Source organism: Hirundo rustica, chromosome 13 (genome assembly GCF_015227805.2).
Source record: "Hirundo rustica isolate bHirRus1 chromosome 13, bHirRus1.pri.v3, whole genome shotgun sequence".
Lineage (NCBI taxonomy): Eukaryota > Metazoa > Chordata > Aves > Passeriformes > Hirundinidae > Hirundo > Hirundo rustica.
This window is the reverse complement of record NC_053462.1, coordinates 15876089-15892328: the sequence shown is the minus strand read 5'-3', so window position 1 is coordinate 15892328 and position 16240 is coordinate 15876089. Positions and strand designations below refer to the sequence as shown.

General features: G+C 38.3%; 1 long non-coding RNA gene across 1 annotated transcript; it reads right to left on the bottom strand.

Moving 5' to 3' along the window:
• Positions 1–6912: 6912 nt before the first annotated feature.
• Positions 6913–15118, bottom strand: LOC120758898 (uncharacterized). Its single transcript, XR_005703059.1, has 3 exons — positions 15022–15118; positions 14215–14284; positions 6913–7225 (listed from the first exon to the last, which is right to left on the bottom strand). It is a non-coding gene; the product is annotated as an uncharacterized LOC120758898 (long non-coding RNA).
• Between the last annotated feature and the right edge of the window lie 1122 nt (positions 15119–16240).

Here is a 16240-nt window from a genome sequence, read left to right as displayed (position 1 = left end):
CTTAACCCTAAAGATGAGGAGAATTTAATAATCACAGGGTTGTTTTCTCCCTCTTTCTTTCATTTGTGCAACCAGCAGCTAGAGGGCACAAAAGAATGCTTTTACCTTATGATCTATCATATAAAAGAGCTCTACAGACTGAATAAACAACAACAACAAAAAAATCAATGCTAATATCATAGCATATTACATGTTTTGTTTAGGATCTTCATGCCTATTCTCTTTCACAAGAAGCAGTAGCAATTCAGAAAGACAATGGCATGACAAGGCAGGAGACTCATCAAAGACCTTTGTCCCACTCAGAATATGTATTTAAACCCCAGAACATAGCAGGTATTTCACACTGCACACACTCGCTGTGAATTTGGTCATCATTACTTGCCTTAACTGTTTTGCAAAGCTCTTTGTTTAAAACTAATATAAACACGTATTTAACCTCCTTCATTCTTACATCTTAAATATTAATGCTGGCTGTGATCCTGCATTAATAACAGCTATTATTTTTGCATTAATAAGGAGCTTACAAGAATAAACATGGAAGTCATAGTGCAGCCTTCCTGTCAATTAAAAAGAGAGTCAGTTGTAGTTGCAGAGTGCTTTATCTTATCATTTCACTCAGGACATACCCAGGTTCACAGATCTGATCTGAACAGTTCCAGTGATAATAAACATGTAAGTACACAAAAAACCATCATGGCAAGAAAGCCACAAAGGAGGTTATCAGTGAGTTGCCAGTTTTGGACTCCCTCACTTTGGAAAGAGTATTATCACCATAAATGAGGTCATTTATGTGGACAGTGTGAGCACAGAGCTTGACATTTTTCCACCAGAAATCCTCATAACCCCAGGAGGGGTCACATCTGTTGCTGCACAGTGAAATGGGGAGGGACCTTAGCAGCAACGTGTGTATTTGTATGTGTGTATATATATCCATATAGCTAAAAAGCAAAGCAAAACAAAGACCCTTCCCTTCACCCCTAATGAACTTCCCCAGCCCCTTAGGCTGAAATGACTTGGATCCGGATAGAGTACCATTTGCCAAATTGTAAATTGCCTACATTTATTTTGGGAGTGCACTAAACAGAGTGCTAATTGCCTTGTTTAGCACTTTCCCTTCTTTCATTTGCACTGGTGTAAAATCTTAGTAAATTAACTCAGGATTTTATTATGTAGGTAGCATTTGAACAACTGAATCAGTGAGAAAGCAGCATCAAAGGACTGATAAAAGAGGAGTTGACTCTACCCAGAATGCCATTTATATGTCCCTTGAATTAAAAAGGATGAAATTAACTTTTAATCCTTTTGCTTTTCATATAGCTGATCTTAACATAACATGTATTACTCAGTCATTTTATTTGCATTTACTCATTTTAAAATGTTAATAACTGTGGTTGCAAAGCTTACTGTATGGGAATGTGCAATTGCTTGTATTCATATACATAAGTGTGTACGATTCCTTAGTAATTTTTTTGAACTGCAGCCAAACACAGACTTGAGGCTTCTGTTTATTGTCAAAGAGAACACCCTGAAGAGCAATTCCCATCTAACTGTTCAGTGGGCTATGCAAAATTAGCTGGTGGTCTCACACCAATGGTATCTTATTTTTATGTGAAGTCCAAAGAGAAAATGTGGGGAGAGGGGAGCAGGGAACAATCACCCTGTTTTCACCACTGCAATAATCGTCTCTCCCAGAGGGAAATCAGAAATGTGTCATTTTTTCTGGGAGCATAATCAAAGATGTTACATAGATAAACAGGGTGTTTTAGTCTAAAATCGCTCATCAGCAAAAATGCCCCCTAAAAGCCGTAGGCTAAGGATTTGAATGTGGTAGCACCACTGCTCTTGAACAAAACTTCATGACAAGAAAATTCAGACTGGAGACCTCCAAGCCTATACTCAGTAAATCTGGGTTCTGTTCTGAACTCACCTACTGGAAAAATTTGATGGATTTCAAAAGCAAGGACTCCTTTGGGGTGTTCTACTAACTGAACCTGAATTTTCCCAAGTTCAGAGAAGCCAGAACTTTTGTCTTTAAATGCAGCCAGAAGTCTCATAAGTACAGAAATGATGGATAAAAGCCTGTTTGTTGCTGTCAGTAAAACACTGTGCTTGCCAAAATTTGATGCATTCTCTTCTTTCAGTCTGCTGTCCTTTCAAATCATGTATGTGCATACATGAGAAGCTCAGGAAAAAAAAAAGGAAATTGATGTTAGAAAAATTTTTATAAACTGCTTAAAAGAAGATAACTTTTCCTAATTTCTGATTTCATTTCTAATTTCATTCATTTTTAAAGGCTACTTTACTGATTATTTTCCACTCAGTACTTCTGATTGTAACACAGAGCAACCTAATATTAAAAGTCAGCAATTCCTGAATCCTTTATGTGTACCTTTGATTAAAGATTATGTAATTATTTTCAGGTACTCAAACCTCTATACATTAAGATACCTTACAAGTCACAAAAAGGCGATTGCTTCAGAAAGCAGCATTTTTAATGATATTTTTTAAGCTCAGTTTCCAGACTGACATTCTTTGGGAGGGTTCCAGATAAGTATCTGAAACTTCAGCATGCTTCCCCCAATTGAACCACCCAGCCATTTGATCTAACTCTATTGCTATTTAACACCTGGCTGCACTGCTGTAAAGTGCAGTGTGAATAAAATATGATTTAGAGTGTGCTGGCAACTATTTGCCAACAAAGCAAAGGAAATGTTTTCTAATGATTCTCTGCACATAAATTTATAATAGAGATCCAGAAGCGACTCCTCACATTACAAAGGTGAAGGAAGCCATGCCAGATGTTTCCACATCCAGGACTGGGACCACATCTTCTTGCTGCAAGAGTTAGTTAGCAGGAAAAGAGGTGTGTTATGGATTTATTTTTGTCTGTGCAAGGATATCATGTTTAATTAGGACGTGATATCCCTGCTACTGGCTGAGGTTTTTTACATTACAGGTAGCTCACAGAACTCATTCAGGCACTAGAACGCAGTGATGTTCCCTGCTGATAACACAGGCAATGAAAATTCAAACTCCACATTGGGAAGTTTTTCATTATAATCTGAAAGTGTTGAATTTAAAGTACTGAGGAACAGACACAATGGGTACTGGGGGGGATGTAGCCACAGACCATGTAGAGCTCAGTGGATATGAGCACAGTCTTTCTTCAAGAAAGCTGCATAAATCTGACAAAGATGAAGTTGGCTCTGTCAATTCAGTAAAGAGGTGAGCTACTGAACCCATCGGGAAGAATATTTACTGCAGAAGGAATATCTAAGACACAGGCTGAATAGTTCTGAAAAATGAGTACACAGGAGTCTATGAAGAGGATTTTGGTTTAAAGCACTGTTTGACCAGTTTGGCCTTACAGTTACAGAAATATATTTTTAATGAATTCATCTAATACTGAAAAAGAAATGGAAACAAACAGGTGCTTTCAAGTCTTTTGAACTTCAGTATTTACTGACATGAAAAAAATTAATACGACAGGAAAAAGTAGAAGGGGAACGTCTCTACGGATATGTAGGTTTTTAGGTTTTAACATAGTCACTGATCTCAGGCAAAATGAAAATGCTAAAGAATCTTTACCAAAAACTTTCATGCAGAGGTGTTAGTCACCATTAATATTTTAAGCAAATCCCACCCATCTCCACTTTGTAACAGAAGACCATTCATTTTAAAAAATATATATTATTGCAGTTAGAAAATAACTTTATAAGCCTATCAATATAGCTCCTTATCTCCAATTATTTGTATTTTATAATACCAACAGGACTTTCTTAAAAGGCATAGTCTTCAAAATAGAAACACCACAGTAATACTAATTAAAAAAAACTAACCCCATCCAGGTTAAAATTTTGACATTCTTTCCTTTAAGACTTTTAAATAAAATTAGTGTAATCTGGATCTACATGGAAAATATTTTGTGTCTAAATAGTTAAAAGTGTGATTAAGTCATGAACTAGCAATGGAATGTTACCATGTGAAGTCATAAGAACATGAGATGTGCTCATCTGAGATAAAATAATAAATACAGCTACTGCAGTTGCATCAACCTGTCGAGGATGGTAGAGAATTTGGCAGTAACTCAGTGAAAAGTGACTGCAGAGTGGCTATTTTGCTCACCTGGACTTTAGGGACAAATTTTCTGTCTCACCACTTCCTTCCTATTTTCCCTCTGCTTCATTCATCTATTTTAACTCTTTCAAATCATTGGGATACCTGGAAAATAAGGCATCAGTTTTTAGTCAGTCTTAGGACTTGTAATGATGAGTCAGCAGGGCTTTGAGATGACTCTGCTGCATCTTTTTCTTCAAAAAATACCCAAGAATCCTGTGCTATCTATTAAAATGCCAGGGAATTTTGCATAAACCAGGCACGAGACCAACAAACTCTTCCAATAGAAAACAAACTCAGAAAAATTAAGGAACACAGAAAACCGAGTGAAAAACTGAGCAAAATCCTCTTGTGTCCTGACAAAGGGGGTCCTTTCCCTCAGGCTTGCTCTTGGCTCAGCAGCTCAATGACTGTCTAATGTTGGCAGGCTCTGCACAGTCCCCTGGCTCCCTCGGATGCACTGGGCATTCCCGGCCAGAGCTGTGCCCACTCCCCAGCCTCAGCAGCACCGTGGCCTCAGCCCTTGCTCCAGGGCTCCTTTTCCCCTAACTCATCTCCTGTCATGATGCTCAGATGCTCTGGAGGAAGGAGCAATCTCTCCTGACTCCAGAGGGTGGATGCAGAGGACAGCAGTCAGGAGAAGTTAAACATCTACAGCAGCCTCATGGGCTGTGCGCACGTACTGGCTTACACACCATAAGCTACAAACAGGAAAATGCAGTACCTCCAGGATATTGTTTCATAAATTGTAATCTTAAAGTGATTCCACTTCAGTTTTCCAAGTCTAGAGGGACCTGCTGGAAGTCCTGCTTCGACCTGGGCCCCAGGGAAAGAGCCTATCAATGTATCTATCAATACAAGCTCTTACACCAGAAAACCACCTCCGAGAGCAACATTGCCTCCACACACTACTGCCACACAAAACTGGACTATTTTTCACTTGAAAGCTGCACTATATTAATTGAGAGCATTGGTAAAAAGTTTGGTATGATTTGCCATATTTCATGCCTGTAAATGATAGGACAAATTTTAATTTATCCAGTGCTAGAGACAGATTAGTGACAGAAATCCAGAGGCATCCATAGGTCTTTACATCCGGTTCTGATCCTCCAGCAGCAACCAGAGGTTCCCCCTGGGTAAGCCTCAGCAGCATTGGATGTCAGCTACAAACGATGGCAGCACCAATGGGAAATGGTTAACAAAGGTTTGATATTTCATTTCGGGGGGCAGGAAAATTAAATCTGCAGTTTGTGATTCTTAGGAAATTAAGTCTCTATTAGGAAAGGGTTAAAGACAGATTATGTAAATAGGGATATTGTTATTTCTCCCATATGTAGCACTGTGGAGTGAACACTGCTTTCTCTCCCTGCCTGTTTTTTCTTTCTTTTTTTTTTTTTTTTTTTTTTTAGTTTTTCTTTTCCACAAATTGAGAGATTAACCTGGTCTCAATTGAAATGGCAGCCCATATCATACCTTCCCTTGATCTCACAGCATGGCTAATAACAGCTGGGGCCTACCAAGCAGGCTTCTTTATTTTTCCTTTATTGTTCCAGGCCACACAACCGTGAACCTTCAGCATGTTATGTACTTAAGCATGGTCAGGTTGATGTCATTATTTTCTTATTGTTGTGGAGCTCCCTGGGTGTTTGCCCATATTCATAGAGAGGGGCTTGTGTGCTCTTTGTAGGTTAACCTTTTAAAAAGGAGATGCTCGACCACTTGCAAATGTAGCCCAGGGCTGTGACATTGCACTGGCCGATTGGTACGCTTCAAAACACATATTAGCACCGCTTGTGCTATTTCATCTTTCTTTTTCATTTTAGCCCAGTCTTGTTAGATAAATCTTATCTGCGCCACAAGTAAATGCTTGATAGAGCACATTTTTAAAGCCTTTAGAAGGAGGGGGAGAGGAAAAAAAAGTGTGGTTTGTCTGGGTCACTGTGTGCTTTGTCTAAGTCTAGGCAGAACTATTTGCCAGTTTATCTGTCCGCTGTCCCTCCATCCATCTCACCAGCCACCTCGCAGCAAACAAGCCAGGAGCATTAATGCTGAATTGTGAGAGCTACAGGGAAAAGTGCTTCTCTGCATGAACCCCAGCCACAGTCAGCTTTTACAATCCTATAAAAATTGGTCTACTTGCTATCAGTTCAGCCTGGGAAGCAAGCACAGCTCTCAATTGCCTCCAGCTTTGATGTAAGCACCCCACAATATTTCCGTTTAAACTACAGTGGAGAGAAGACACCTATAAAAATATTAATTAGCTCCAGTTGACACCAGATGCAGTTAGCATACTGTGCACCAGCTCCAAAATACTAGAGTTTTTATTAGGTAAGCTAATGTTTATTAGGATCATTAAAGTCTGAGTCATAAAAGGCTGAGCATAAGAAAGATGTTCCAGGTATTATTTCTACCATGTATCAAATGTAAGTCTGTTAAATTGTACTTCCAATGTTAATTATTTTGGAATTCATTTTGCAAATACAAGCTTTCAAAGAATTTGGCAAGATTTTTTCAGGCACTCAGCAGGTAAAAATGGAAATAAGTGAACTAGCGGTTTTCCCCCTACCTCCCTCTAACCTCCGCTGCTTTCAATGAATTTTGGCCTTGTAACTTTTAAATGAAGCAGATACAAACAGCAGCAGAGATTACAGGCTTAATGTCTGAATTATTTCAGTAGTGCCAATTATGATAATGATAGTCCCGACACCAGTGTATCCTTTGCTGCATTTTCTTTTGTAGACTGGTTGATCCTTTGCTTTTTCAGCCTGGGAGGTCAGGAAGGTGAGAGGTACAGCTGGGCAGCCAGCAGCCTTATGTATCTGGGTCACTGCCCCAAAGGTGTGCCTGAAGTTACTGGTGTGATGGGAAGCACAAGGCCACCTGAGCTCCAGTGCATGAGGATCGAGATTATGGTCACCACCACACTGGATGCACGACTTGCCCTTTCTGTAAAACCTGCGCCGCTCAGACAGGACATGAAATAGAAACGATGCTGAGATCTTCCAGGATGGAGCACGCTGGGTTCTACATCCATAATGAGACCTTTGGAACTTCCTTGTGTGTTTACCAGCTACAACCAGGATTGTCTCCTTAATGCTTCTTCCAATTACTGCAGAAAAGAGAACAAATAGACTTCATTTTTCTTACTTCTGGAGTCATATTTGTAGCAGAGTTCTGATTGTATAAGTCACCATATGTGCTTGTCTGAGCACAAGGATATGTGGTCTCAATCCCTTGCACATGACCATGCAAGGCTTTTTGTTTTTTGCATAGATCATGGTTTTACTCTTCAGACTGGAATTTCTTGAGCCACATAAATCCAATCAGTTCTCTCTCTTATGCCAGTAAGGAGAGAATCTAATATGAGCCACTTCTTTCATGTTTACAAACTTCCCTGGACTGTCTGGATTACTCCAGAGTGGAGTTAGAAAAGCCAACATTAAAAAAGTTGGAATGGTCATGGAGTTTGATCTTGGGGGAAGTCTCAAATCCCAGTGAAGATGGAAACAGCACTGCACTGTCACTGTGGGCCCCCCCTTTTTTCATTTTCAGGCTTTATTTTTATTATCAAAAGCCCTTGGTTAGTCTATAAGACCATTCTCAGTAATACAATGAATTCATTTTTCTCTGACATTTTGCACCTTAGTAATTTCTCCTCTGCAGTGCAAGTAAATTTAGTGCTCAGGTAAAAAGATAATTTTCTCTTGACACTAACACTAACTATTTCCTCCTATAATGAGATATTCCAAGTAATTGTTTTAATTCCCCAAAATGTGTGGAAACCTGTATGCATAAATAAAAATTTATAGGTATATACTTATATATATGTGTCACTGAAATGTGAATGTCAGGCAAATCCTTACTTCAACTTTGTTTAAGCAAATTTATATCCAGAATCACAAATGAATAAAATAAAAATAACATTTCTCCCGTATCTATTTTAGTGGTGTGATTGTAGAGAATGAAACACTAGTTTTGGAGTACAGCAATGAACTGTGAATTCATTAAAACCTCAACAATCTAATTTTTTATTATCTTACACAAAATATCCCTGGAAATGATTTGCTGTGCACTTAAAATACCCCATTTAACCGAAGTCCGCCTTTTAAAACTATTTTAATATTTTCCCAGATCAGCACAGTTCAGCTATGTAAAACAGCAAGTTACACCACCATATTGATTTTGACTGAGACCCTTCTGGATGTTTTTATGCCAAACTCTAGGATCATACTGCCTAGTGTAGGAAACCCATAAAAATTAAGTAAACCTGTAGAAAAAAATTAAGGGCTTAGTCCAAAACCTTTCCTCCATATAAGTACTGTCATTTTTTTTACCATTTTTGTGAACCAAAAGAGATTTCAAATTTTACTGACAAATTTACAATGTCTCTTTTCAAAGCTTTTGGTTCCGTCAAAACCCAAGAAACAACAATATTGCCAGAAGACGCTACTTACTAGGAACCACGGGCTACTGTTTGGAAAATATGACTGAGCAAGATGTCCTTTCAGATAGCACTGTGCTCGGTCTCTGGCTCCATCAGGTCTTTGCATATTTTAAAGGATATTCAGAAATATTCAGAAATATGCTCTATGCTTTTTTTTTTTTTTTTTTTTTGAGATCTGATTTTCTTATCTGAACTCTTTTAACAAAGGTATTATGCTAAGTATAAAAGCTGTCCAATTTTTTCCAACCTTTTGCTTCTCTCTAAACCACAGTCATTTTGTTAGACATTGAAAATGTCTTGATTTAGTTGTCTTGCTATTTTGGGCCTGTCCTGCCCCCTGCAGTGGTAATAAGGATGGGGCTTCCTGCTGGGTCCTGAAGAATACCATTTCACGGCCGCCACATAGCTGGCGGCTTTTATTTATGGAGCCAAGAAAATGAATGGGTATTAGTGTCCAAACATTTCAACATGCTCCTGTGGCCATGCACAAAAGGGACTGATTTGCAGCAAATTTCCACTTATTTTCCAAAAGTATTTACCTTGCAGAAGCTTGGCTGATCGCTATAATGGCATAGCAGAGGGGAAAAATGACCATTTCAGAACCCAATTTTTATATATGTTTCTGAACCTTAAAAGTGCTATACTTCTTCTGAATAAAGATAATACTCTTGGCTGCTAGGCTTTTATGGATATGTGGCTAATGCCAGCCCTTTTTTCATGTGTGTCTTTACAGCAGATGAAATAGGCATCACCTAAAAGCAAGAAGCTTACCCTGCAATGGGGACTGCTCTTGTGAAAGACAAAACTTCTGTTGAACCCTGCAAATGGCAGTGTGGCACCTCCAAGAGGGGCTTCCAACACCTGTACTTGTACCTGCCTGCTGGGAACAGCACAGGGTGGATCTGATACTTTTCCTAAACTACCCCAGGGAATTTTGGCAAGGACTTTCAAGTGGTGCTTCACTAGGTAACTGCACGATCCCTGCACCATGATGCTATCCTGAAAAAATGCAGATCTTGACCAGGATATATATATACCAGCAAAAACTGGTGAGAGTTTAAATCACTGAAATGTAATAACCATATGCTCGCGTCTTCTTAAGTAGTTCCAGACGAGCTTTGCGGCAGCAAACTTTTAGGGCAGTCAGCATGTGGGTGTTAGAAAGGCTTAGTTAGATAAAATGAAAACTATTCTTAGTTCTGCAGGTGTTTACAGGTACCCAATTTCAGGTGCAATTCCATGTATACACACTCACAGGTGGAGACTGTATGCTTGAAGGTCCCCACAATAATATTTGTAGGAAAGCCACAACCAAAAGGAAAACAGGATTGCTTGTGCTATAACATCATTTCTTGGAAGTTCCCAGCAGGTAAGTTGTGAAGTCTGGATAATAGAATCACACCACTAGAGTGGCTGCTATACAAGTTTATGCAGGTCACGAGATATTGCAGCCTGAAACCCCAGTGTAAGTTTTAAAAGAAACAATACAGGAAAGAAAGGCTTGGCAATAACACTATCTTTGCATTATTTTCTCCATTTTCTATTTTTTACTGAGATATTATTCGAAATATAAACTGCATTACTACTGTGTATGGTTGCTTCACCCGCATTAAAATGCAAAACTATCATAAATTATTTTTGAATTGATTAGTTGTATGTTATCTGTATTTTTTGCCTGTTATCCTGGAAAGTCTAATGATTTAACTCCTGGTCTTCAGTGTACCTCTTTTTCTCCTAAAATCAGTTTACATAAATGAAAAACTAAAACGAGTTCTATTTCACTACAGTGTTTGAATACCTTGCAGAGTAAAGAGACCCACAATGAAAAAAATCTTCAATACTGTATTGCAGCAGCCTATCTGGAGCTGCTTCTGAGTTGCAGCACTTGCTCCCTACCCCTTTGTTTCCTATTCAGATTCTTTCTAGTCAGTCTCCCTCTCCTAAATCTATTCTCATTCAGGCAATCCCAAAGAAACAGCACACAACACGGGTAAATCCTCTGCAAGGAACAACTCTACCACCTCCTGTTATCCCACCTTCAACTGCTGGTGTCAGTTTCACTATATATATGAAAAAGAGACGGAGGAATGAAGTGGTGGAATAGAGAGCAGGCAAATAATCTCATCTGTTTCAACATCTTTCAAACTATTCATGAGGCACACCAAGAGAAAGAGCAATGGATAGGTGAGAGATGCTCTTTCCTTCTCTTGTTCCCTAGAGTTTTATGAGATTTTGCTCCTCTTCACACTGCACAGCAGAACACACCACACACCAGAAAAGCATAGGAAGGAATAAATAAGAGGTGCAGCTGGAGGAATATCTACGAGTCTCTAGGAAAGGAAAAATCCTTTTGGTGTACCTCAGCTTCTCCCTCTGGAGAATGACCATCAGGAGGTTCACAACAGAATGTTGTGAGGGTTTGCTGTGAATTCTGGAGTCATTGGGTAATTTTTAAATTTCCACTCAGTTTCTGATGAAACTGTAGGTCTGTATGATACTTAATGAAAACCTTAGAACACCTTCACAGCTAATATAACAATTTAATTTTCCGAAGCAATCAAGGCCAATCAAATACCAGACATAAGTGACCTGTTTTATAACAAACCATAATTTTAAACATTTTAAAAATAAGAATATGTCATTAGTCACCCTACCTTGCAACAGTGCAATTAAGACCCTGGACTGGTGAATTATTGTATTTTATCCCGATTAAGAATAAGCTGTCCTGAGAATTCTCATAGGAAGTAGAGTATATCAAAATTTATTCTTCCCACTAAGCCTCAAATTCATTCTGTTGCAAACAGGAAAACTTTAACAAAAACTAATACCTTGTTGTCTCTTTTTTTCTTAGTATATCTTGGTTTATCAATGATTGAGAAAGTCTATAGAATCCTGCTTGATGTCCTTTTTTCAATCATTAGAAATGACTCGTCCTCAAACCCCCAATTATTAAAAAGGTTTCATATTGTCAGAATAGCAGAAAAAAAAAAAAAAAAAAAAAAAAAAAAAAAAAAAAAAAAAAAAAAAGAATAGAGAGAGAGAATGAGACAAAATCTGCTTTTTTTTTCCTGAGGTTAAGAATTACCTTTCTCAAACAATGGCTTTGCATGTTATGGCATTAATTTTGCAATAAATTATAGCGCAGATAGGTGGAATTGCTCACATTGCTTGACCAAAGTGTCTGACCCAGCCAGACCTCTGATTGATGGATAGTTTTTCATTTTCTTCTACTAGTTCTATCAGACAGAATCGAAAAACTGGGTGAAAAAGATCCCATTTCATGTAATAGTGTTTTGTTATATATCATTAGCACTTAATTCTGTCACCAGTGCTATGTCTGTGTTAACTAGGCCTTTCAGCTTAATCCCTTCACACCTCAGTGTGACATACAAGGATGTTGGGAGGTTATGCAGGGAGAAAATTAGAAGGGCTAAAGTCCAATGTGAACTTAATCTGCCTACTGCTGTAAAAGACAACAAAAAATGTTTCTATAAATACACTGGCAACAAAAGGAGGTCTAAAGAGAATCCCCATCCTTCAGCAGATGCAGGGAAAAAACAAAGTGATAAAGGATGAGGAAAAGACTGAGGTACTCCTTTGCTTATTCTTTAATAGTAAGACCACTTGTTCTCTAGGTATCCAGATTCTTGAGCTGGAGGACAGGGAGCAAAATGAAGCCCCCATAATCCAAGGAGAAACATTCAGTGGCCTGCTACACCTCTTAGACACACAGGCCAGGATGGGATCTACCCAAGGTCACTGTGGGAGCTGGTGCAAGGGCTCACCGAGCCACTCCTCATCATTTCCCTGCAGTCCTGGCTCACTGGGGAGGTCCCAGCTGACATCAAGACATAGTGGACTTGGAAGTCCTTCGTCAACAGTTGGACTCAATGATCATAAAGGTCTTTTCCAATCGAAGGAGTTCTATGATTCATCATGGACAAGTTATTCACTAAAACTCTTGGTGCCAGTTGGTGAAATAGTTCAGAGAACTATGCTACATTGTGACTTGCTCCAGGCCCTACAAGGGGATCTCTCTCACAAAATTAAAAATGTGATTAGAGCACGATTTGAGCTACCTCGGGTCTAAGCTCCTTAGATATCAGTCCCAGCGTATTCTCAACTGACTATGAACCCACAAAACCTTGGCTGCCCACCTGAGTAACAACTGCACACTGAAGTTCTGGTGGCTGTTACGCCAATACTGTTACCCAAGGTACTTGCTTTAGTTCAGGCACATCCACCTCTTATATTACACCTCTTTATGACTGCAAAGAAGTTCAGGCTTGTTCAGGACCTCTTTTCACCACAGCTTCCATGGCTTGGTGAACTTTATGTCTCTACATTGATTGTTTCTTCTGTTCAGGCCACAACCCAGGCTTGAGTCTGAGCTTGCCTTATAAACACAACTATTAAGGAAAAGGTGTACATGGGTTGTTTAACAAACTGGGAAAACATGAGAATGAAACTGACTTTAATGCAAGTAGGTCTCATGGTAAGGGTTTAACAGTGACTTAGGCAAAACCTTAGTCTTTTTGTAGGCATTTTTAACGGAGGTGAATTTAAGTCAAGTTAGATGAAGGGTAAACTATTCAATGAGTTTACTTTGTTTTGCAGCTGCAGTTTTATTATTGCTAATCTTACTACTTGAAAGGGGAGAATGAGGCAGTAACTAATAAACTAAAAAGAGCACACAGCTCTGGCAGCAGGAATTTCAGTGGGTGGCAAAGTTGATCAAAAGATAGTGAATAGATTTGCGAAAAATTAAACGTTCTGTGTCAAAGGACTCAAAACATACCAATTTTTTTTGTCGTTAGCAACATTTCCATGACTTAATCAGAACCACAAAGTACCTGTAAGAAATACTTATGTTCTGCAGAAAATTTATATTTCTTATATTGTAGTTTTTCACATACATAGTACATAACAATTTTTTCACACATTAAAATACCAGATCATGCTTACAGGGTGGTAATACCTGTTCAGATTATCTTTGGTGCATGACATATCCTCTCGCATTAATCTGTCAAATCATCCCAGAGACAGTTCTGATTTTAATTTCTCTTCCAAAATTGTTCCCTCAGGAAGAAAACTAACAACATTGTTTTCTTTAGTAGAAGTTTAGTTATTCTCAAAACCAGTCAGAGTTCATGGAAGAGGCAATGATAAATTCAAATGACCTAATTACAGGATATAATTGAGGCCCTAATGAGTGAGCTTTTATTTTTATATTTCATGCTACAACAGCATTTAACCACATTTTGCACGTTTTTGCTTTCCAACCAAGGACTATTGTTATGGTGTCTCTGTCTTTGTCCCTTTCTGACATGCTGCAATAAGTGTTATTTAGATGACAAGTCACTGGAGATATAAACTGGATATTCCTTAACTGAACAAAGATGTATTTAGTAAAAACACAAGATAGGTAGCAGGCAAAATCTGGTGTCATAGAGATGTATTTTCACCCTTCTCTCTATGGAAGTATCTACTTAATTTTGAAGATCCTTCTTTCTGACTCTTATCTTTAGTGTAACTTCTTATTGGGTTGGTTTTTCCTTTGTTCTTGGGTTGGTTTTGTAGTTAATGGTTCTTTTAACACCTGGCATCTGCCATGAATCTTAGTCTGAACCAAAGATACACTGCAAGTGCCTTACCTCAGCCACACTGAATGTATATGCAGAGACATTCCATTGGTTCCATTGGCATCCATCCATATGTGCACAACTGTAAATGACATGAAAAAAAATCTGGCCTCTGGTATGAAAAAGGCTATTTATGCACTTTCACAAAGGACAAAAGTCTTATAACTTTGGGTCTACACAGAAATGAGACACAAATATGTTAGTGAAAAGCCTCAAGTTTTCTAAATGTAGATGAGCACAGATTAAGAAAGCAGTAATTAATTTCCTTTGACCTCAAGCTGAAATTCCTTTCTAAAGCTGTCATAAAGAGAAAGAGGCCAGAGAGAAGAAGTGAAACTGTGTAACAATGCAATTAAACCCTTGTAATGAGGTCAGCCATTGGACTTGTTGCAACTGATATCATTATAGCAATGAGGAGGCATTATAGGATGGCCTGATTTTTTACAGGATTTTTTTTTTCTTTAACTCTTTAACAGTCAAATATGTATTCTATAACATTATAAAGCCATTGTTGTTAATGACCAGAAGAACAGGCACAAGCTCTATTGTCTTACTAACACAGTTTCTTAAGTTCTTGTTAAGGATGCATGGAAAAACTCCATGACAGGGGAACATGGGACAATTTGATGGAGACAACCTTCCACTCAAACTCTGTGTTGCATTTGCTGTTGGAGCTTCCTCCCAGAAAGAAACTCTGCTCCCTTCCACAATGAGAGGGAGTAACTCCCAGCAATTTGCTGACAGCTGGTGAAGGGGAATATTTGACTCACTTGGGAATTGTGGTGCTCAAAGAAGCATGAGCAGACCTGTAGGACTAACCTGAATCTGAAAGAATCTCAAGTAGTCTCGATCTCACTTGAAACTTGTTGATTCATTGTGGATTCTGGGAAAAGAATCTGTTCCGCTGGAAGAGTATTTGTTGGTTTCATGTGTTCTGCAAATATATGATTTGATTGGTTAGGCACTAAAAAGAAATAAAAACTTGGGAAACTCAGATTTGGGCACAGATTAAAGGAGATTTTGATAAGGATACAATTTACATAAAGCTTCATTAAATAAACAATTCTTTTTTTCAAGTGGTAATCTAAGTTTAAGGTATTTTCCCTTTTTTGAGGAAATGTCTTAAGTATTTGGTATGCAAATGACAACCACCTCTATTATTACCTCTCTGACTCACCTGGATGCACTACAACTGAACTTGTGCTACATTCTTCCTAATACTATTCATAGATCAACTATTCACAGAACAGTAAATAAGAATAATATTAGTGATAATATTAATAATAATAAATAAGAAGTTGAGGTTCTTCTTTCAGCCTGTGCCTATGAATGAATCCTTACTAGTGTTTGTAAAATAGAGGTTTAAAAAATCCTTTGGGATTATGAATCCAAAGTGGCCACAGGTCTGAGAAGACGGAAATACCTACAGGATAAAAAGAGAAAAAATTAATGTGGAAAGATGGTAGCTTACGGGGACCTAAAATATTCATACCACATATTCATAGTCCTTAAAAACAACTGGAGTAAACTTGAAAAGAAAAATAAGCTGGGGGATTTATAATGCCACATAGAGGAGATGATTTCTTGATGAAGAGTCAATTCATTGACTTCAATGGGTCAAGAGGATTTCAGACTTGAGCTGCCTTTCTTGAGGCTTCAGTTCCTCTGGTTCTCTGTCAATACATATATGAAGGCATAAAAAGGAAATTCAAACTGATATGCGGTATTTCTTTCTCTTTCCCCCATCCTATTCCTCAAATTGTGCAGCTTAATCCAGCTTGAACAAAGACGTTTCAAGCACCTTTACCTTTTCTGAATAAGTTCACCATTCCCTGTGTGCATATTATACTTTTAAAAGAACTATTATAAGATGGCGTACTAGTTGGAAATACAGAAAAGGCACCATTTTCTTGCACTCAGAGAACTGAGTCACCAGTTCAGACCCTTTTCCTTTCACTGGTGCACTGAGTGATTATGTGCCTCAGTTTCCCCTCAATCAGTATAATACTACTGACCTCTGCAGAGAGCTGTAAGCTTT